General features: G+C 52.5%; 1 long non-coding RNA gene across 6 annotated transcripts in view; it reads right to left on the reverse strand.

Moving 5' to 3' along the window:
* Positions 1-21,886, reverse strand: part of LOC138848557 (uncharacterized) — a 170,687-nt gene that overhangs the window by 46,490 nt on the left and 102,311 nt on the right. For all 6 annotated transcript variants that reach the window (XR_016229204.1, XR_016229203.1, XR_016229206.1 and 3 more), the window contains one exon: positions 2,914-3,032. This is a non-coding gene — a long non-coding RNA (uncharacterized LOC138848557). The remainder of the gene's footprint in view (positions 1-2,913; positions 3,033-21,886) is intronic.

Below are 21,886 nucleotides of genomic sequence, written 5' to 3' on the forward strand. Positions count from 1 at the left end.
TATAAAATCCAGTTATGTGCCTCTATACTTGCAATGAACAAGAAATTTAAATTTTTAAATAACACTTTTAATACTGTCAAACTGATTATATGGAAATGCGAAGGATCTAGAATAGTCAAGGCGACTTTGCAAAAGAACAAAGGTGGAGAACCGGCACTGTTAATTTCTAGACTCAGTAGCAAGTTACAGCAAGCAGGATGGCGGAGCCTGATGCTGGTGGCACAGGTCCTCTCACACAGGCAGCCAGCAGCTCCTTCCCCCTCTCTAACGATGCTCCATCATGCAAGGGGTGCAAGCCACTGCCCTCCTCTTTGAATGTGGCCTGGACAAAGTGACTTGTCCCCAGAGTCCCCAAAGAATACAGCAGAAGTGACTTGCAGGTTGTCTAGGGCTATGCTAGAAGCAGCGTGGCAGCGTCAGCCTGGGTCTCTGGGGAAAACTTATTCTAGAGTAAGCCACCGCTGAAAACTCTGACTTCCTGGGGAGTGAAGAAGTCCAAACTAGACATCTGGAGAGGCTGCCCAGACAGCGTCCTCACCAACCCTTCCTCCAGCTGATCCATCAAGCCAGCCGAGGTGCTGGGTTTGGAAATGGAAGACATTTGCGTGGGTCTCCAGCCTAGCTGAGGGGGTCATGTGACTGCAAATGCATGAGAGACCACAGGTAAGAACTGCCCAGGCAAGCCCAGCCATTCTCCAGTAGGGCAAGAGATGATAATAAATTGTTGCTGCAAGTACACACGCGCGCGTGCACACACACACACACACCTCCAGGACAGCAGAGTAAAGATAAATGCAAGCGTCCATGAGACCACGGAATCAAGAGTCCCCAAAACGGGGGATTTGTGACAAAGGTGCAAAGCAGTGCCGCGGAGAAGTGACTGCCTGCTCAACAAATGCCAGAGGATTTACACACGCAAGGAAAAGGAGAGGCAGTTTGATCTGCACCTCACACCATGGATAAAAATTAATTCAAAATGGATCATCATAGATTGAAATATATACAGTTACTCAGATGAGAGACTTCAGTTTAGGCAAAAATTTCCTACACCAAGCGCATAGTCTATAAGAAAAAGCACTGGCTGCTTAACCTTCAAAATTCAAAACAAAAGACATCGTTAGGAAAATAAAAAGAACAAGTTATTATAGACTAACAGAAAATATTAGTAAATCATATATCTAATTAGGGTCTGTACCCAGAATAAATAAAGAAGTTCCAAAACTCTGTAACTCAAAACAACCCAATTGAAAAATTGGCAAAATATTAAAGGAGACATTTCACCAGCTAGATTTATAAGTGACAAACAAGGGTATGAAAAGCTGCCCATGGCTGATCACCAGCTAACCTGACAGTGAGATGCCACTGTGCACTCACTGGGATGACTACAATAAGAGTGGCCCTTGGGCAGGCCATGTGGCTCAGGATAGGCCACTGCCTTTGATGCCAGCTTGGGTCCCAGCTACCCAGCTTGCAGTCCAGCTCCCACAACTGCCTCCAGCAGTGGGGTGTGTGGCAAGGCAAGCAAGCTGGAGGGTTCAGAAACAATCTCTCTGGGGTTTTCTCTGCGGCATCAGACTATGATGTGTTGGACCTTCTGGCCAGCCCTGTTTGGATTTGCTCTCTGGCTCCTTTGAGGGGTGTTGAAGAGCAAACAGCAATGCCAAGGGCCTCAACCCCTGCCTTTCTGTCTCCTCCTACAGCCAGAGGAAGGGGCTGATGGGAGAAGGGGGAAGGGTTTCGCATTAGCTGGCAGAGTCAAAGCCAGTGCCAGGACCCCTGAGGTTTTGAGTCTTTGGTCCAGGGAGGAATGCACACTGTCCTGCTAAGGCATCCCTCCTCCCTTGTCCTGGGGGAGCCCAGGCTGGGAGCCCCAGGGCACCCACACACAAGTGATCCATTCCAGGAGAACTGGACACCAAGTTGTCTCCTAAACATTTTCACTGTCAAGTTCCACGCTCCACCTCGGAGGGCTCCTGGGCCTCCGAGGGTGGGTGGAGGGTGGCAGCCTCCGGTGGGCAGCCGATGTGTCCCAGCGCCGCGCCGCTCCGCTCTGGGCAGCCCCATCATGGAGCAACCTCACGGGTGGACTTGGCCACAGGGCCCCGGGCAAGCCGCTGGCTTAGCTTTGTTTTGGAACCGGAAAGACTGCCTTTTACTTTTCCTAAAACAATCCCGGTGAGCAGTTGTGGGCAGGGGGTCCCTCTGAGCTGACCACTGAAATCCCGCGGGAGCCAGAATCAATCAGGGCAGAATGGACACGCCGATTGCAAAACAAAAATAGCACAATAGTAGGTTCCTGAGCGATGCTGTCAGCCTGGAAGCCCCCTGGGCCCCGCATGCGCCTCTGCAGAGCTGGGTATTTTTAGAACTGCTCTCTGAGATTCCAGCTGGCCGCAGCGCTCTGCTGGCTCGTGGCTTTGCGGGTATGATGCAACCCCCAGGTGGGCTTGGCTAATCTAAGACACCTAGCTGGAGCCCAAGACGCTCCATGCAAAAGCCAGCTCTCACCCCTCCTCAACTTTCACTTAAAAAAAAAAAAAACTCTCAAAGATTCAGATACCATGGGGGTGGGGGATGTATCTAAAAATCAAACAATCGCCTAATCAAAATAAAGACCATCAAATCAGTCTCACAGGGTGGCAAATGCGTGGCAGCATATTTTGTTTTCTTTTGCAAAGATCCATGATTCATGACTGGTTCGTGGTTTCAACTGCTCCCTGCAAGGTACTTCTGTATCTGTGGGATGTCTCCGGAGACATTCCCTGGCTTGCCTGGCTGGGGTTGGGAATCCTTTCTCCTTGCTGCTCCTCTCAAAGGGGTTGCTTTGGGCTGCCTGGAGCTCAGCTCCCCTAACAGGGGGCACAGACCCTGGTAGCCATCCCTGGTGGGCTGGAAGCCTCTCCCGGGACTTACCAGCCTGCTCCTCCCCTCCTGTGCATCTGGTTCATGCAGAACGGGAAAGAAGCTGGAGGCTGCTCTCCTCTTCCTCCTCCTCCTCTTCCTCCTCTTCCTCCTCCTCACTTGACTGTCATCTGCAGCATGAAGGAAAGGGGACAGCTTTATCAGGGATGGCCCCGTTATTTAAGTTTTTGACAGAGAGGAACCATCGTAAAATATGGACCTTTGTTACTTCTGAACTGTGAATATCCAGGAGTGTGTTCCTGGGTTCTCTGTGTTTTTCTGTGTATTGCCAAGGACTAGGCCCCAGTGAGAGAGAAGAGGAGAGGAGGGACTGCTCTGGGACTTTCTCTGAGCCCAGGTGCAGGAAACCGCTCAGGAGCCTGCAGGAATGCGAGGTGTTGCTCTGATCCCTCAGGTTTCCTTCCTGTCTATTGTTCTAGAAAGTTACTAAAACCTGGTGGTGGTACACCTCACCCCCGCGGCACCCCCTTTGTCTAAGGCTCCTGTTTACTTTGCTGGTGGGAGAAGCGTTCTCCAGCTAAAGGCAGGTGAGTCCGGGCTGATGTCATGTTCAAGGTTTTGATCTGATCTCCCCCCTACCCTGCCACTTGCTGGCAATCCCAGCCTGCACCGCACAGAAACACACACCTGTCCAAAGAGACACCACCCCCTGCCATCGCGACTTCCTTTGTCTAAGAAAATCCTGAATGTCCTGGGACCTCAGCAAGAACCCCCTGCTAGAGAAAAATTCACCTTGACATTTGCACCCCTCTGAAGTTAAAAACAGCCAAACTAAATTAAGTAACAACAACAACAAAATCTTGTTTCCCACACAGTTTGCCCGGCTCTTACCACCAGTTTTCAGCCTGAAACAATTTTCATGCTTGAGTTATTAACTTATGAAAATAGGCACAGGGGAGGAAAATGTGAACAGATCCTCCGCTGCGTTATTAGTCATTGCCACAGCTGAATGCGTTCCGGCACAAAGGCCTGCCGGCCGGCCTGCCCATATCTCAGTTTTGAACAAAACGCAGCTCACTAATGGGTTCTGCCTCATATACCTTTCTGTAATCATTCCATTGCCATTCTCTGTCATTTATCCGGCTTTTCATGGGGAGTGGGTGCATCAGGTATGTACACACACACATCCACATACACACCCCCACATACACACACCCACACACACACACAATCTTCTAAGTCCCTTTTCATCTGTGGCTGAAAAGAAAGGTCACAAAGCTGCCAGTCATTTGGGGGAATCACCGTTCTATTGATAATAACACAGGGGTACTTTTAAAAAGTTCGTGGGAAGTGGAATTAAAAGATAAGTTTATTTGGGTGCAAGAATGCTTGAAGTCTGTGCCTACAAAGGGCGTTCAAAAAGTTCTTGAGAAATGTGTGTTAGGAAAAACTGCACGGACTTCGTCTTTGTAACTTCTAAATGTATTTATATAAAGGGAACAGATTTCATGTATTTCATATATACAGTTTTAAGAGCATAATGACTTCCCACTCTCTTTCCTCCTTCCTGTCTTATTTTTCTTTTCATTTTTGCAATGCCATACTTCTAACTCACTCTGTAATCACAAAGCCTACTCCTCCACTAATTGAAGAATCCAAATGTGGATGCATCAGGATTCAATTTATCTTTCCCTTCCATTGCTCCGTGAACTTTCCGAAGTTCAGCGGCATGGTGGATGAATGGGAACAGAGCTTGGACACTTGGTAAACTGAGAAAGCAGAGGGGCCCGGAAGCAGAAGGGAGAGAGACAGCCCACCACACCCTGCTGGCCTGCTGGCTTGTGCGGGGAGGTGCCAGGCCAGTCAGGGACACCTTGGTCCCTCACTGCTGCAGGCTCTTGAGTTTCCAAGCTAGGCTCCGGGCTGGAAGGCAGTGGCCCCCTTTTGGACAACTTCTGACTTTGGCCTGTGAGGTGCCGCCCCAAACCAGTCTGAGCCAAGTGGATGAAGACAGTGAATGGCTTTGGAGCCAGTGGATGCTGGCTTCTGCGAATTCCAGAAGCGGTTGTAGACATCAGGGCCTGGGAGTGTTTACTTTGGAAAAACAAAACAGCAAAAACTGCAGGCAGGAACAAAGAGGCGCAAAAGAAATTGAGGAAAGAGATGAAAAGCTTAGAGAGACCGAAGTGTTCACACACACACACACACACACGTGCGCGCGCGTGCACACGTGAGAGGCACTAGGATGGGCTCCTAAGCAGAACCAAGACAACGTGGGGCTGGGCCTGGGGAGCAGGAAGACCCCCACAGTCTCTGCCAGGAAGGCGAACCCCCAGAGGCTTCTGCCGGGTTTGGGATGCTGGGATTCTCCGACAGACACCTGCCATGGAGGAGTGTGTTGGGGGTGGGGGCGGGTGGTGGAGGGCAGGACCTGACATTCTGGGCAAAATCTGTTCCCCATTCTCCTTGCAGTACTAACAATCCCTTCGACTTTGTTCTCCTCCACTTTGCCCTGGGAAGCTGCTCTCACTGCCAAGGCATCAGGAAATCTCCCTGCTCAGCTGAGCGCACGCCCTCTGAGGGGTTCTCTCCTGTCTGGGGGCAGAAATGTCCACCTCCACCTGGGGCTTGGGGGCCTCCCCGACTCTGGGAGCCCAGGGCGTGTCACCACAGGCCCCCGCACTCAGCTGCAACTCTCACCCCGGGATTTCCTGTTAGACACTTAGAAACCTATGCGTGTTACCTGCTGTTGTGTCCCGGGGAGGACCCCCGGCAGGTCAGACGGAGCCCCCCAAAAGATCTGGAATTGCTGAGACGGTGCAGGCTGAACTCTCCCTTCCTGATGACAGCTGAAGCAAAGTGGTTCACCCGGCAGGACAGACTGGAGCGGCGTGGCCTTGCACCGCTGTGGCCACGTGCCTTACTTTCCCAGACTCCTAGCCCTCACTTGCCCTCCTGACACCAGGGCAAAGCCAGCGGGCTGGAACCTGCAGACTGGAGGGAGCCCGAGCCCTGTGGTTACCTTGGATGCCCTGAAGGTGGGGCAGAACCCTGCACTCCAGAGTCGCAGAGATGCCCATGATGACCAATGAGGACACCCCTAGAGATGGCCCTGGATGTGGCAGAGGCCAGCTGACCCCATCAGCTGAGATGGGAGAGCCGAGAGAGGAATGTCCCAGGAGCAGAACCAGAACCCATCTTCTCACCTTGTGTCTTGGTGACAGTCTCCAGAGGCGGCAGAGCCCACGCCAGGCTGAGTGTGCACACCCCCGAACCCCTCACTGCGTGGTTGCTATCGTGACCAGTCCCTTCCCCCTATTTTTAATTGTTTAACCACCTCCATCGTTGTGAGGATGGTGACAACAGCACATGTGTGTGTTTTGTAACTGTCATGACAATTCATCTCTAGAACCCTTCACCTTGTAAAACTGAAATTCTATAATCATTAAACACTGACTCCTCATTCCCCCAGGTCTCCACCCATGGAGCCCCCACGCTACTTCCTGTCTGCCTGAATTTGATGAGTGCAATTACTCAGTGGTTGTCCTTTCGGGGCTGGCCTGCTTCATTCAGCCAAATGCCTTCCAGGGCCACCCATGCCGTAGCAGGCGTTGGAGTTCCCGCGCTTTCCAAGGCTGAGTAATACTCCGGTGCACACAGACATCACACTGCTTATCCATGCATCTGTCGGTGGACACTGGGTTGTTTCTTTCTCTTGAGTACCGTGAACAATGCTACGTAAACACCCGTACACAAATCTCTCTTCCAGATCCTGCTTTCTGCCCTTTTGAGTATACACCCAACGGTGAGTGGGCTGGACCCCATGGCGATTCTATTTTTCACTGTTGGAGGAGCCACCATTTGGCTTCACAGCGGCTGCACCATTGCACACTCTCACCAACAGTGCACAAGGATGCCAGTCTCGTGGCATCTTCTCCAGCACCTTCCTTTCCTTCCTTCCTTCCTTCCTTCCTTCCTTCCTTCCTTCCTTCCTTCCTTCCTTCTTCCTTCTTCCTTCTTCCTTCTTCCTTCTTCCTTCTTCCTTCTTCCTTCTTCCTTCTTCCTTCTTCCTTTCTCCCTCCCTTTCTTTCGTCCTTGTCTTAGCTGTCCTGTTGACTATGAGGTAGCCTCTCCCTGTGGTTTGCATTTGCATTTCCCTAATCACTCCTGACCTCGCCAACTTCTCCCATGCTTCAAGTCCTTTTCCCAATTCCTAATCAAGTTATGTTTGTTTGCTTATTTGAGAGGCAGGGAGACACACAGCCAGAGAGAGCGCCCAGCCCTGATTCACTCTCCCCAGCCCCCACCAATGCCCATCACGGCTGGGCCTGGGCCAGACCAAAGCTGGGAGCAGGGAACTCAATCCGGGCCTCTGACAGGGGTGGCAGGAAGCCAGTGACTTGAGCTAGCACCTGTTGTCCTTCAGGGTCTGCACTGGCAGCAAGCCGGCGTCATGAGCAGGAGCCAGGACTAGAACTGGGGCTCTGCGGTGGGACTCAGGCATCTTGACTAAAGTCTTACCTTCTGAACTAACCACTCACATCCAAGCTGTTTGGCTTCTGTTGTCATTGAGCAGTAGGAGTTGCTGATCGCTCTTCTCTCTCCCCGGCCCCTCCCCCATCCACCCCACCCCACTTTTTTGGCAGGTGGAAAAGCCAAGGGATAGCCAAGGGATAGCCAGATAACTTGCTCCAGCCTTTGGTCTGCGGGTGCTTGATCCCCCAGCAGCAGAGAGCGGGCAGTCCTGGCGCACGCAGCAGCTGAGCGAGCTCCGAGCCCACCCTCCTGGCCCCCCTCTCAGGGCAGACGCCTGTTTTCCCTGCTTTCGACACATCCGCGTGTCTGCAGCCCCACAGGCGAAGCTGCAGAGAGCGGGTGGCACCCCCTTCCACGATGGTTCCCCTTTCCTGCTTTTTCTCCTTCAAGGAAAAGGAAAAGCTGTTCATGGAAAAACACATTTAAAGGGATCTGTGCCGGGAACCATTCGCACATCTGTTCTTAACAGGTTTCAGCTGAAACGACTGAAAATATACACAGATCTGTTTATGTGGAACCGGTTAAATAGGATAAGATTACAGCTTGCAGGCTAACTGTGGATTTGGTGATAGAAAAAAAAAAAAGGCCTTCCCCGCCTTGGTCTCTGCACGCGCTCCGACCATCAGATCTGCTGCGAGTGTAGAAGATCTGATTTATCTGGGATTCGTTGCAGACCCCAGCAGCCCTTCCTGCAACACACACTCCTGCTCCGCTCCGCTCTGGGCCCTCAGTGCTCAGAGGGGAGCCCGAGGCCCGGAAATTCCTTGTTCCGGAGGGAAGCCGGCAGCATGCAGGCAGCTCAATGCAGAGTGCACGAGACAGGCAGGCAGAGAAGGGGCTGGGCTCTCGGGGGCCTCTTCACGCAGGCACCGTGCCTTTTCAGGAGTCTTCCCTTTTGTAGTACCAAGAAGCACTTTAGGAGGCCCCGTATGTACCCCCATCATCGAGATGGACAAAGTGAGGCTCCAGGCCCTGGGAGGGTTGCCCACGACCCCAGCCACAGCGAGCTGCTCTAAAGGAAGCAAGACTTCGCCTCCCATCTAAGTACCCCACGGGGGTGGGGGGCAAAGCCCTCCCGGACTCAGACTCCCCCGGGCCCAGCAGGAGCCGAGGGGTGAGGGGTCAGGGCGGCTAATAAAGCAGCCTTAGCAGACCGACTTGGAGAGGGGGTGGGGGAACGCAGACCTCGTGGGCCTAGATCATCTGATTTTTGTCAAGAGCGATGGAAATCATTGACTTTCTTTGTGATGGTTCAGGGATTGAAAACAAGCAAGCACAGATGCCGCTGTGGTTTGTAACCCACACTGTGGGTCCTCTGGGACCCCCAGAGGTGGGGACTGGGGATCTGACCGTCAGGATTCCTGCCTCGTGGTGCCTCAGCTCAGCACCCCTCCCTCCATCTGCCCCCAAAGCCTCCCAGAACTCCCTGCCCGGACTCTGGCACACAGGGAAACATGCACTCGTCTATAAACATTCAGCTAATGGTTTATCTCTAGAAAGTGACACCAGTCTATAAAATGCACCACAGGACACAGGAGCAGCAGTCACACGACCTCAAAAACAATCAGCCGAAAATTGACATGTGACAACACCCCCCACGTTACCCCCAGGGGCTGGGCTGTGATTGGAGAGGTTTTAATTCCTGGTAGACCCCATGCTGTGTAAATGCACCTATTTCTGCTCATCGAAAGTCATTTTTGTTAATGAGCAGCCCAGTGAGAAACAATTGTGAATGGCAGCTTCATTACATTTGGGGTTCTAGAAGAACGAGACTGTGGCCCACACTCTGCGGCCTGGTGGATAATACTGAATTTTAATTAAAAAATGTTAATATGTTAAACTGATTCCAAGGGAGGTGCAATACGGGGGCTATAAGAGAAGACAGGAAGACTGTCCCAGCTGCCTGTTCAGTGTTCCTCAATGTTCATATTCTTTTGTTTTCTGCTGGAAACTTTCAGCTTTGAGCTAGTAGGGCCATAGTCCAGACTGTCCAGGTCTAGGTGGGAGGACTTGGTGGAATTGGAGGACACCACGAGGAAGAGGAGCTCCACCTGCCTTCCGGGGGCCTTGGGTACCAGCCTGGGCCAAGGGCCAGGTGTGGCCTTAAAAGCCACTCTCTGCTCCCTCTGCCCATCCCCATGGTTACTGTCCCAGGCCACCCAGGAAAGGCCCGTGAAAGGACATTTTATTAGGCCAGAAACTTGACGCTGCTTCCAGGTGAATGGTTTAAGAAGGGCGTCTTAGCAGGCCTGAGAAGCAGGGCAGATTGAGTGGCGTGTGGGCAGGTCATGAACTGTGAGAGGACTTTCTTCTGAGATGATGCAATAGTGGGCAAACCCAGGCGATAAAAAGCACGTGCGTTGGTGTTAAAGTCCACAGCTGGAGGCGGCGCTGTGGTGCAGTGGGCTAAGCCTCTGCTTGCAGTGCTGGCATCCCATATGGGCACCGGTTTGAGTCCTGGCTGCTCCTGTTCCGATCCAGCCTTCTGCTATGGCCTGGGAAAGCAGTGGAGGATGGCCCAAGTCCTTGGGTCCCTGCACCTGCCTGGGAGACCTGGAAGAAGTTTCTGGCCCAGCTCTGGCCATTGTGGCCATTTGGGGAATGAACCAGTGGATGGAAGATTTCCTCTCTTTCTCTCCTTCTTTCTGTAACTCTGCCTCTCAAATAAATAAACAGAAATCTTAAAAAAAAAAAAAAGAAGGGAGCAGCTGGCCCATGTCTTGGGAGCTGCTGACGGCCAGCCTCACACCTGCAGCAGGGCAGGGGTGGCAGTGTGCTGGGGGAGGGAGGCCGCCACACTGCCTGGAAAGTCGGGGCTTGGGTTGATGGAGTCGGCCCCACAGGTGTTGGGCAGGTGTGCAGGGGCAGAGCTACCCACAAGCTGGAACAGCGGCTCAACCTCCTGCGGGAGGGTCAGGGTCTGCCTCAGGTCCCTCTCACCCCGGGCTGGGTGGCCGAGTGGGGAACACTGGGGAGGCACTCACACAGCACGTGGCAGTAGTCACTGTTGGGTTCCGAGCCTTTCCCAGACATCCTGCTGGCTGCTGTCTAAGAGTAGGATCACCGGGTGGGAGGCTGGGCTGGGAGGCCAGAGGGGTGGACGGGCGGGGCGGGGGGGGGGGGTGCATTTCACAGGAAGAGCCTGCACGGCTTGGGAAGAGCTGGGTGGGGAGCGGCGGCAGACGGGGCTCTGTAGACAAGACATCTAACGGCCCAGCTTCCTCACCGGGAGAACTCCGTGCGTGACTCGTGCCTGGCACGCTGCGTGGGGATTAGGATGAGAAGTGGTGCAGACAGTGTCTGGGCGCGCACCCAGGCGTCAGGGTCTGACCGCGTTTGCATCCCCTTCTGTGCTCACGGGCACAGACAAGGGGCCATGCCGCTTCTGACCCCGGCCCCAGCCAAGTGGGAGGCAGGGCCTGGACGGAGACGGGACGGGGCGGGAAGAATCGATCTTTCTCAGCAACCGTGCACAGCCTTCCCGCCCCCCCCCCCCCACAATACAGCTGAGCATTGGACTTTCTCCGGGTCCTTGGAAACATTTTGATGGGCGCGTAAAGAAAGCAAGCAGAATGCTCACGCGAACCAGGCAGACAGAGCGGCTGTGGCTGTGGTGACAACACCCAGGGAGAGAGACAGGTGGGCTGAACTGAGAGCCATTCCAACCCTTGCTTGTGTCCCTGCCAACACTCACCCCAGGCCAGGCAGGGAAGCAACAGAGTTACAGCTGGAGGCCCCTGTGCATGGGCCCTTCTGAGCCGCAGCCAGAGGAACGGAACAGGGGAAACTGGGGCCCTTCCGCTGGCTGGGCGGGCTGCCTGGAGGAGGAGGGCTGTGAGAAGGGGCGGGAAGGTCTTTGTGGCACTGCTGGGGGAAGGGCACATGACCAGTTCCTCTGAGTCAGCACCTTTTCCACTCTAAATATAACTCAAGACGACCCAAGTCACCCTCCCCCGGCAAGGGAGACCCGTGGTTCTGTATTTTCCAGCGTTTCTGTGATTTCTGAAAAAAGAAAAAAAAAAAAAAACAAGCAGTGAACACTGACTTCCTTCATCCCCACCTCCAGGACAGCGTGCAGCCCTCCGATGTGAGGAGAGGGTAGACGCGAGCTTAGCCAGGGCGAGGCGCTCTCTGGGACACCTTTTGGTGGATACCCGGATGTGCGGCCATCCTGCCCTGTCCCTCTGCCCTCCCCAGGCCAGCGGTGAGCAGCTCTGCCCAGGAGTAGTGGGCAGCACGAGCTTGGCGGGCAGCTCTAGAAAACACAGGGTGCGAGCCTTTCAGGGGCGGGGGTGGGCGCGCGCCTGCTGCAGACCCCCAGCTCCTGTTGGTGGCCAGGGGATATTATTCTCCTGTCTGAAGGAGGCCCTGCTAATTGCTGCACAGGCACTGCTGGGGAAGTTCAGTTTCCAGAGGCTGCTGTTAACTCTGCCAGCGCCAGCGCGTCCCAGACAACGCACTGGAGGCCTGCCTGGAGCCCCATGCGGGAGGCCCCGTGCTCACCACCTATCTCTAAAGGGTTAACAACCAACCGAAACTGCCTAGAAGGACAGTGCAGCTAAGCTATACATAACAAACAGTGAGCAAAAAAAGGAAGATAGAAAAAAAAAAAAAAAGAATGCTGCTCAGGGTTTGGGTACACTCCCCTCCCCCACCTCCTTGGGCCGCCCCTCCCCCACCATCCTGCCACGATGCTATGTATACAGACCACAGATCAGGGACCCAGTTAAATTTGGCACAGGGAGACTATAGCAGAGAAAGAAAACAGATCGAGTTACACAGAGTCCTATTCAGATCTGCGCCTGGGCCCCACGTGCACAAAGCCCCGCTGAGCACAACAAGGCCGGCCGTGTGCTGTCCAAATGCACACCCAGCCCGGGAGCTTGGCTTTCCTTCCAGTCAGCCACTGGACCCATCCCTGGGCAGCAGGTTCATCCCCTACTCTGCAGGTGGAGACAGATAAAACAACGTGTAATGGGCCGCAGGAACCCCTCGTTCAGGACTTGAGCCACCTCCAGAAAGGAAACACACCAGGACTTTGTTCTGGACAGTAATCTGTTTTCTTAGGGCACAGGGAGAGGCCTGGCAGCCAGGGTAAATAAGGCAACCGGTGATGGGGCCTCTGGCAGACGGAGCTATGAGGGACGTTCCAGAAGACCACTTCCTATACCCAGCTCCCAACCAACAGGGAGCTGTCACTCTCCCAGGACTGACGGGGGCACTCGGACAATCACCGCAGGAGGCCGGCGGCTGTCAGGGAGAAACCTGAGCCACAGGTGCACGCACACCCGGAGCCCCTCCCCCTCCTCCTCCTGCAGGCTGGCGCACCTGGCCAGAACCCAGCCTGGAAGGCTGCTCACCAAACAGGGGAGCAGGCTAGGGCTCCTGGCAGAGAAGCCATGCGGGCCCGCAGCAGGCTGGCTGCCAAGGAGGACGGGCGGAGGTTCGGTGGCACGGGCCAGGCCAGGTATGTGTCGGTCACTTGCCCAGACATGGGCACCCTGGGCTGGCAGAAGAGATGAGATGGTTGGCCAGCACTCCTCAGAAGGACCCAGAGCCTCTCTCACCCCCTCGGTGCATGGGGGCTTTTCAAAGTCCCCCCCCCCCCCATTGACTCCAGCGGGGCAGAGCAGGGCATCACCCCTTTTTACATAGGGGGAGGTTGAGGCACAACAAGGCCCCATTCTGTCTGGCTGCCTTCAGAGGGTCAGCCATTGCCTAGCCCTTGGGACAGGCTCACCTCCGCGGGCCTCACAGCGGGGGGTGTGCCAGGGTCACGGGGGCGGGGGCAGGAGCTGATGTGAGCTCCTTCCCGCTGGGCTTTGCCATGGCTGTGAGCTCAGCCTGCATCTGCAGTGTGGGGACAGTGGTTCTGACCGTGTCTGGGGCCACCTTTGGCCGCCAGAGACTCAGCACGCTCCGTCCCCTTTCGATGGGCCCTCCAGCTGGGCTCCCTGTGCCGAGAGGACTCTGTTACAGATTGAATTACGCTCCCCCTCCCAACACACACACCACCAAATGCATACCCATGTGCTAAGCCCTAGAATGTCACAATGTGACCAGATCTGGAAACAGGGCCACTGCACAGGTAATTAATGTAGGTGAGCTCATCAGCGTGGGCCCTAATCCAGTGACTGGTGACCTCACGCAAAGAGGGTGAGTGGACACAGACACATCCAGGGCGGGGCCACGTGAAGATGGAGGTGGAGTGGAGGGGATGATTCTGTGAGCCCAGCAAAGGCAGAGATGGCTGGCAATGAGTGGGGCCGGGCGGGAGGAGTGCAGGAGGCCCCCTCACGGCCTTGGAGGCACCACACCCTGCTCGCACTGAGCCTGGATTCCCAGCCTCCACTTTTTAAAATGATTAGCTATTTTGAAAGGCAGAGTTACAAAGAAAGAGAGAGGAGACACAGATCTTCCATCCGCTGGTTCACTCCCAAATGGCCGCAACAGCCAGCCGTGGGCCAGGCACCAGGAGCTTCTTCTGGGTCTCCCACGTGGGTGCAGGGGCCCAAAGACTTGGGCCATCTTCTACTGCTTTCCCAGGCCATGGCAGAGAGCTGGATCAGAAGAAAAGCAGCCAGGACTCGAACTGGTGCCCCTGTGGGATGCCAGTGCCCCAGGTAGAGCCTTAGCCTACTTACGCCACAGCACTGGTGCCCAAATTTCTATGGTTTACCCCTGAGTTTGTGCTCCTTTGCTATGGCAGGCCCAGCAGAAGGCCCAGTCGAGGCAGATGGGTGCCTACAGCTGCTGCCTTCAGCAGCCAGACACTCCTTCCAGCGCGAACGTAGACATTGCCTCTGTCTTCCTGTTCCACAGAGACTGCCGGTGTGTGCTGTTAACAGTCTGTGAGTTCCCCGCTCCAGACCTTGCCTCGGCAGAGGGAAGGAAAGCTCTCTGCTTCTCTAACCCCCAACTCCTGTTTTGTTCTCAACAGAAACCATCAGCTAATTCTCCTAAAATGTCTCATAAGCATAAGAATCCCCCGCCTCCGCCCTTGGATGGAGACCTGACTCTCTGCAAATGAGAGTGTGGGAGAGTCCCTCCTTCCCAACTAAGAGCCCCTGCGGGAGCTCCCTTCTCCCCTAGACTCACCCTTTTCAAGACCTAAAGCTCATTGACACGAGTGAAGCCGAATGCCTGTCACGGCTTCAAGTGTCAGCTCTCCCGGCCGGCAGTGCGGTAGCTGAGAGCAGGAGGAGCGGATCTTAAGGGCCTGTGCAACAGGTCCTGGCCTCTCCAGGGCAGTGTAGAAGTCCATTCCCGTCTGTCCAGTGTCCCTGCAGCCCAAAGACACCAACCTTGTATCACATTAGGGGCTTCCTCCTAGAGCATGCTGCCATCCCCTGGCAGCCCCGGCCCTGGCCGCCGCAGTGTGTAGAGCTAACTCCTGCAGCCCTCAGCCAGGCGGCTCCATGCCTGAAATCCACCTGTTGCTCACAGCTGTCTCCCAGAGGCCCTCTCGTGTAGCCTTACAGTTCCCTGCTGTGTATGCGCGTCCCGGATTATCAGTGTCCCGCGTAATGCATTGGTGAGAACGTACGCTCCTGAGAGAGAGAGAGAGAATCGTGCATTTCTCGCTCCCCTCCCGGAGCGAGCTCGGTGGCTTGCATGCAGAAGTTCGCTAAAGCTTTGCTGAAGCCTGATTCAGTCTGGATTTCCTGGCTTCCTTTACTCTTGCTACCTGTTCTGGCCCCCAGATGCTTCCCAGTACAGGCGTCTGGCCAGCCCTTGGACAGATGTTAGCATCTCCTAATGCAAATATAGAGGATTATTAAAAGTAGCTAATTTCTAAATTAATTCGGTGACAAAGGAACTCAGACTTCCAGAGCTGAAAGATTGTTTGGTAAGTATTCAGTCCATTTCTTGGCCAAGAAGCCTTGGGACAGGTCTGGAGTTGTGGTGTAACAGTTTCAACTGCTGCTTGTGACACCGGCATCCCATATCTTCCCATATCAGAGCACCAGTTCAAGTCCCGGCTGTCCCACTTCCAATCCAGCTCCCTGCTAATGCATCCTAGGAAAACAGAGGAAGATGCCCAAGTGCTCAGGCCCTTGCCCCTGACATGGGAGACTTGGAGGGAGTTCCAGGATCCTGGCTTCTCCTGCTATTGCAGCCATATGGGGAGTGAACCAGTGGATAGAAATTCTCTTTCTCTCTCTGTCTCTCCCTTTCTCTGTCACTCTGCCTTTCAAATAAATAAATCAATCTCTTTTTTTTTTTTTTTCCCAAAAAGAGAGGGCTGACATTGTGGCAGAATGGGTGAAGCCGTTGGCTGCAATGCCAGCACCCCATATGGGCACCTGTTTAGGTCCCAGCTGCTTCACATCAAATCCAGCTCTCTGCTATGGCATGGGAGAGCAGTAGAAGATGGCCCAAGTCCTTGGGCCCCTGCACCCATGTGGGAGACCCGAATGAAGCTCCTGGCTCCTGGCTTCGGATCGGCCCAGCCCCGACAGTTGCAGCCATTTGGGGAGTGAATCAATGGATGGAAGACCTCTCTCTCTCTCTGTCCCCCCACCCCCACCCCTGCAACTCTTTCAAAATAAATCTTTAAAGAGAGAAAGTCACGTTATTCATCTAGGGTCATACAACTGGTGATGGGAGCCTGGAAGCCAGATGTTGTGGTTTGAAGCGAGGCTGTTCATCACAGAGATGAAGCTGTCATCTATAAGGCCCATGCGGGGGTGGGGGGGTATCAAGTCATACGCTTGTTCTGGAAGATTCTATTGCCCCTGAACAGTTCCATGTAACCTTATCATGCTGCCAAGTAAAACGAGGCACTGTCCTGCCATCCCTGCAGGTGTCCCCCCACGGGCAGCTGGATGCACGCCTCCCCAGGCTGCAATGCCCCATGGCAGAGAGCCATCTCCCACGCTGTCTCTCGGAGCCAGGGAGACGACTGGCGGGAGCGACTTCCATGCAGCATGTGCAGATCTGAGAGAGAGAGATCTGTTTTCACCCACTGAGGAAGCTTCAAGCAAAGCAGCCTTCCTGGCGTGAAAGTGAGCCTCACTGTTTGCAGTCGGAACACATGTCTCACATCAAGAGCGGGGCTGCGGTCGGGGCACGGAGGCTGAAGGGAGACTCAAAGGTTCGTCAGCTCCCACAGCTCTCAACCTCTTCAAAGTTGCAGCCCCCACAGCCCCTCAGATGCTTCACGCCACCCGCACATGTGCCTCTGCCCACACGCGTGGGTGCGTGCATGTGTGGGTCCCAGCTGTGGCCCCAAAGCACAGGCAAGGGATGTGGGGAGGCCACCTTGCTGCAAGGGTCTTTGCCTGGAGGCTGCCGTTTCTCCTGTGGGACTTGATGAGCTTTCCTAAGGCACATTCGTGTGCACAGAGCAGGTGATGGCTGTTTGTTGGAAGACCACACATCAAGCCACGTGTGACGGATAGGTGTCAAGGAGCTCCCGTTTGGTTGAATGGGTGACTTCTGCCTGGGGCCTTGGGCAGCGTGGTGCCCATCAGGGCTGGAGTCAGGGCGAATAGGAAATGGGAACGCTTGCCTATCTGCAAATTGGAGCTCAACACTTGCACTATAACACTATGGCTAGGGGCCGGTGCTGTGGCGCACTTGGTTAATCCTCCACCTGCGGCACCAGCATCCCATATGGGCACCGGGTTCTAGTCCAGGTTGCTCCTCTGCCAGTCCAGCTCTCTGCTGTGGCCCAGGAGGGCAGTGGAGGATGGCCCAAGTGCTTGGGCCCCTGCACCTGCATGGGAGACCAGGAGGAAGCACCTGACTCCTGGCTTTGGCTTGGCACAGTGCTGGCCATGGCGGCCATTTGGGGAGTGAACCAACAGAAGGAAGACCTTTCTCTCTGTCTGTCTCTCTCACTGTCTATAACTCTACCTGTCAACTTAAAAAAAAAAAAAAACTTAAAAAAAAAAACACTATGTCTAGGCACCTGCAGAGTGCAGGGGACCAGGGCTGGAAATGACAAGCTGTGTGCTCCACGAGCGACGTTACTGTTACTTCCGAGGGAAGGGCGGTGGGGAGGGAAGGAGAGAAAGGGTTCAAGGAGGAAGAGGAAGGGGAGAGGAGCTGCCTTTATTTCCCCAGTACACTTTGTGTTTCAGAATAATTCTAAATTTCCAGAAAAGTTGAGAAGATAGTGCAGAGAGGTCCATACACATCATTGTTACTATGTCACCTTAATACGGTACACTTGTCACAATTGATGACCACCACTGATACGTTATTATTATCCGTAATTCGGATTTCCTTTGTTTCTACCTAACTGCCTCCTCTCCTCAGGCTCCTCTGGGCTGTGACAGCGTCTCAGACTTTCCTGGATTCGGATGACCCTGACAGTCAGGTGTTCTGCAGGGACCTGTCTGATGTCTGTCTTGTGACGGGGTCAGGGCTAGGACACACAGCAAGGGCGCACACCACCAGCACGTCTCCCCACTGCTGAGGCTGGGCTGGCTGAGGTCAGTTTTGTGGGGCTTGCCCAGGTGGCAGTCTGCCCCTCCCTTCTTTCCATACTGCGGTCTCCGGGCAGAAGTCACCACGACCAGGGCACGGGGCAGGCAGTCACGCCCTACACGAGTGCTTGAGATTCTGCCACACTCTGGAGAGTCATCTAGTCTCTGCTCAGTTATTCATTTCCTTACCCCTAGAGCTGATTAAATAAATATAAATATATACAATGTGCAGCCACACATATTTATTTTAAACCTGGGTTACTTATAGCCCAAAACTACTTTCTTGCTGAAATTGTTCCAGCTGTGACTATTGAAAGCTCTGTCGGGGCCGGTGCTGTGGCTCACTAGGCTAATCCTCTGCCTTGCGGCGCCGGCATACCGGGTTCTAGTCCCTGTCGGGGCACCAGATCCTGTCCCGGTTGCCTCTCTTCCAGGCCAGCTCTCTGCTGTGGCCAGGGAGTGCAGTGGAGGATGGCCCAAGTGCTTGGGCCCTGCACCCCATGGGAGACCAGGAGAAGCACCTAGCTCCTGCCTTCAGATCAGCGCGGTGCCCCGGCCGCGGTGGCCATTGGAGGGTGAACCAACGGCAAAGGAAGACCTTTCTCTCTGTCTCTCTCTCACTGTCCACTCTGCCTGTCAAAAAAAAAAAAAAGAAAGAAAGAAAGAAAGAAAGAAAGCTCTGTCGGATGCTGTATCTCCTTGCTGTGTATGTGTGTGTTTGTATGTATATGTGTGTATGTGTATGTATGTATGTATATATGTGCATGTATGTATATGTATGTGTGTATATGTATGTATATGTGTATGTATGTGTGTATGTTTGTGCATGTATATATATGTTTGTGCATGTATGTATGTGTGTATATGTGTGTATGCTTATGTGTGTGTGTGAGAGAGTGTTTTTCTAAGCACTTTAGTCCCTTCCAAGATTTTCAGATGCCCCAGGTTCATCCAGCATGTTCCCTGCCCATCCAAGAAGGCCTGGTCTCCTTTGTTAACCAGTATTTAAAATACTGTTCAAAACTAAGACCTGGGCGGTAGGTGTGTTCTTGCTACTGGGTGGCATTTGCTTTAGGCCCTCTCAGCTGGCAGGATAAGGAGCCGTGTGTGTTCAGATCAGCTCCCATCTGCCAACATGCAGCGCAGACTCCTCGGGATCTATATATTAATCTAATGCGGCTCCCACACTCGCACCTCCAACACTCACCCATTACCACGCGCACCGTCCCGACCTTCCCCTGGCTTGTATGTAGCCCCTGAATTCAACAGTGAGACACCTGGCTCCCGCCACCCTGCACCCAATCAGAATCTCTGCCTAGTGGCTTCAGCCGCATACCCCCACGGGAAACAGCTTGACCGCCCAGAACAGGGCGCTCTGAACAATCCCCTCAGTTTTTGGGTTTCAGTCTCCACTCATTCTCAGCCCATTCTCTCCCCGCCCCTACAGTGAAGTTGTTTTTTTTTTTTTCATAGATTTGTAAGAAAGTCACATTCTTTTGTCAGATCCAGCATACCACCCTGGATTCCCCCGATCCACTAAATGAGTTCTAAGAATTTCCTTGTATTAAGGGTCACACTTTCTGGGGCTGGCGCTGTGGCATAGTGCATAAAGCCGCCGTCTGCAGTGCCGGCATCCCATATGGGCACCGGTTCAAGTCCCAGCTGCTTCACTTCCAATCCTGTTCCCTGCTAATGCACCTGGGAAAGCAGTAGAAGATGGTCCAAGTGCTTGAGCCCCTGCACTCACTTGGGAGACCTGGAAGAAGCTCCTGGCTCCTGGCTTCAGATGGGCTCAGCTCCAGCTAATACAGCTAACTAGGGAATGAACCAGAAGATGGAAGACCTCTCTTTAACTGCCTCTCCTTCTCTCTCTGTGTAACTCTGACTTTCAAATAAATAAATATTTTTTTAAGGGTCACACTTTATAATGTAAAGTTCCATGGGTTTTAACAAGTGTATCCATTGTGACAACATCATACACAATTATTTTATCATCCTAAAAAAAACGTCAGGTACCTCACCTTGTCAATCCTCACTCCTTCCTCAAGCCCCTTTAAACCATTGATCTGTTATTGTCGCTTTGCCTTTTCTAGAATGTCATATAAACGGACGGAGTTTTTCAGTGAACTAGCTGTGTTTTTACAGGACTGGATAGCTCATTTCCGGTTATCTTTGAATAGTATTCCATTGTGTGTGTGAGTTTATTTATCCATTTACCTACCGAAGGACATCCTGTTTCCTTACAGTTTGTGGCAATTACGAAAAAGTTGCTCCACACATTCGCATGCAGGCATCTGCGGCTCTAAGTGTGCAATCATTTGGGTAAACATCTAGGTGTGCGATTGTTAGATCATGTAGTAAGACTATGCTAAGCTTTGGCAGAAACGGCCAAAGCATCTTGGAAAATAACTGTATTATTTTACACTCCCACCAGCAACGGATGAGTGTTCTTACTATTCTACATCCCCACCAGTAATCTTAGCCATTCTCAAGTGTATAGTGATAGCTCGTGGGGGTGTGAATTTGCATTTCCTTTGTGCCATTTGTAGGTCTTCCTTGGTGAGCTGTCTGCTCTGATCTTCTATTTTTCAATTGTTTTCTTATTGTTGAGTTTTCAGACTTCTTACTGTATTATGAAGACAAGTTCTTTGTGAGTTTCATGTCTTGCAAAGATTTTTTCTCAGTGTGCAGCTTTGTCTTTTCATCATCTTGATAGCATCTTTTGTAGTGTGTAAGTTATTATTTGTAATAACAAGTATTACTTCACAATATTAAAATAACCAATTTTTTCTTTTACAGATCATGCTTTTGGTGTATATCTAAAAAATCATCACCAACTCTACGTCCCATAGACTTTCTCTAATTTTTTTCTTCTAGAAATTTTAGAGACTTTCAGTGTACACTGACATTTGTGTTTTGTGTGAATTGCTGTGTAAGGTGCAAGTTCTGTGTCTGGGTTGGTTGATTTTGCACCTGGCGATCTAATTGTCCCAGCACCAATAGTTGAAAAGACTTCACCTTGTCCATTGAACACCTTTCCATCTTCATCAAAAGTCATTTCACAGTGCTCGTGCAGGTCTAATTCTGGCATCTCCACTGGCCGCTTTTTGTGTTCGATAGCTCTCCAGTATCAAACTGTCTTGATTACTGTAGTTTTATCTTAATTCTTAAAATGCAAGACGGTGAGACTCTTGACTTCAATCTGCCGAAGTGTTGTGTTAGCTATTCTAGATCCCTTGCCTTTCATTATTAATGTTAGGATCAGTTTATTGATGCCTAACAAACAGTCTGATGGAATTGTGAGTTGGGCTGCACTGATCAAGTTTGATATAATCAACAGTTTAAGGATATCAAGTCTTGCAATCCATGAATTTGGAATATTCCTTTATTTACCTCAATTATTTTCTGGTTTTCCACATACAAATCTTACTCATGTTGTATCAAACTTATGCCTAAATACTGATTTTTGGAGAGTGTTATTGCAAATGACAGTGATTTTTTAAAAATTCCAATTGTTAAATTGCATAAATGAAAGCGTTGACTCTGGTACAATGACTTTGCGTCCCGTGCCCTTGCTGTATTCAAAGCTCTGTGAATTGTTTGTTTTTGGTAGGATATGTGGCACGTTCTACATGGACAATTGTGTATCTACTAACAAGGAGAGTTTTTGTTTCTTTCTTTCTGATCTGTATATCTTCCTCTTACTAAGTGTTTTGCTTTTAATCTTGTTAGTGTGTTGAATGCTGCTGAAAAGGCGTGGTGGGAGATGGTGTCCTTGCCTTGTTCCTGATTCTAGGAGGGGCGTGTCCAGACTCTCACTATAACGCATGATGCTCCGTATAGGTTATTTTTCTAACTGTTCATTATCAAAAGTGGAGGAAGGGGCCAGTGCCATGGCTCACTTGGCTAATCCTCCACCTGCGGTGCTGGCATCCCGGGTTCTAATCTCGGTTGGGGCGCCGGGTATTAGCTCAGGTTGCTCCTCTTCCAGTCCAGCTCTCTGCTGTGGCCTGGGAGGGCAGTGGAGGATGGCCCAAGTGCTTGGGCCCTGC

Source organism: Oryctolagus cuniculus, chromosome 2 (genome assembly GCF_051225735.1).
Source record: "Oryctolagus cuniculus isolate XC-2025 breed Fujian yellow rabbit chromosome 2, ASM5122573v1, whole genome shotgun sequence".
NCBI lineage: Eukaryota > Metazoa > Chordata > Mammalia > Lagomorpha > Leporidae > Oryctolagus > Oryctolagus cuniculus.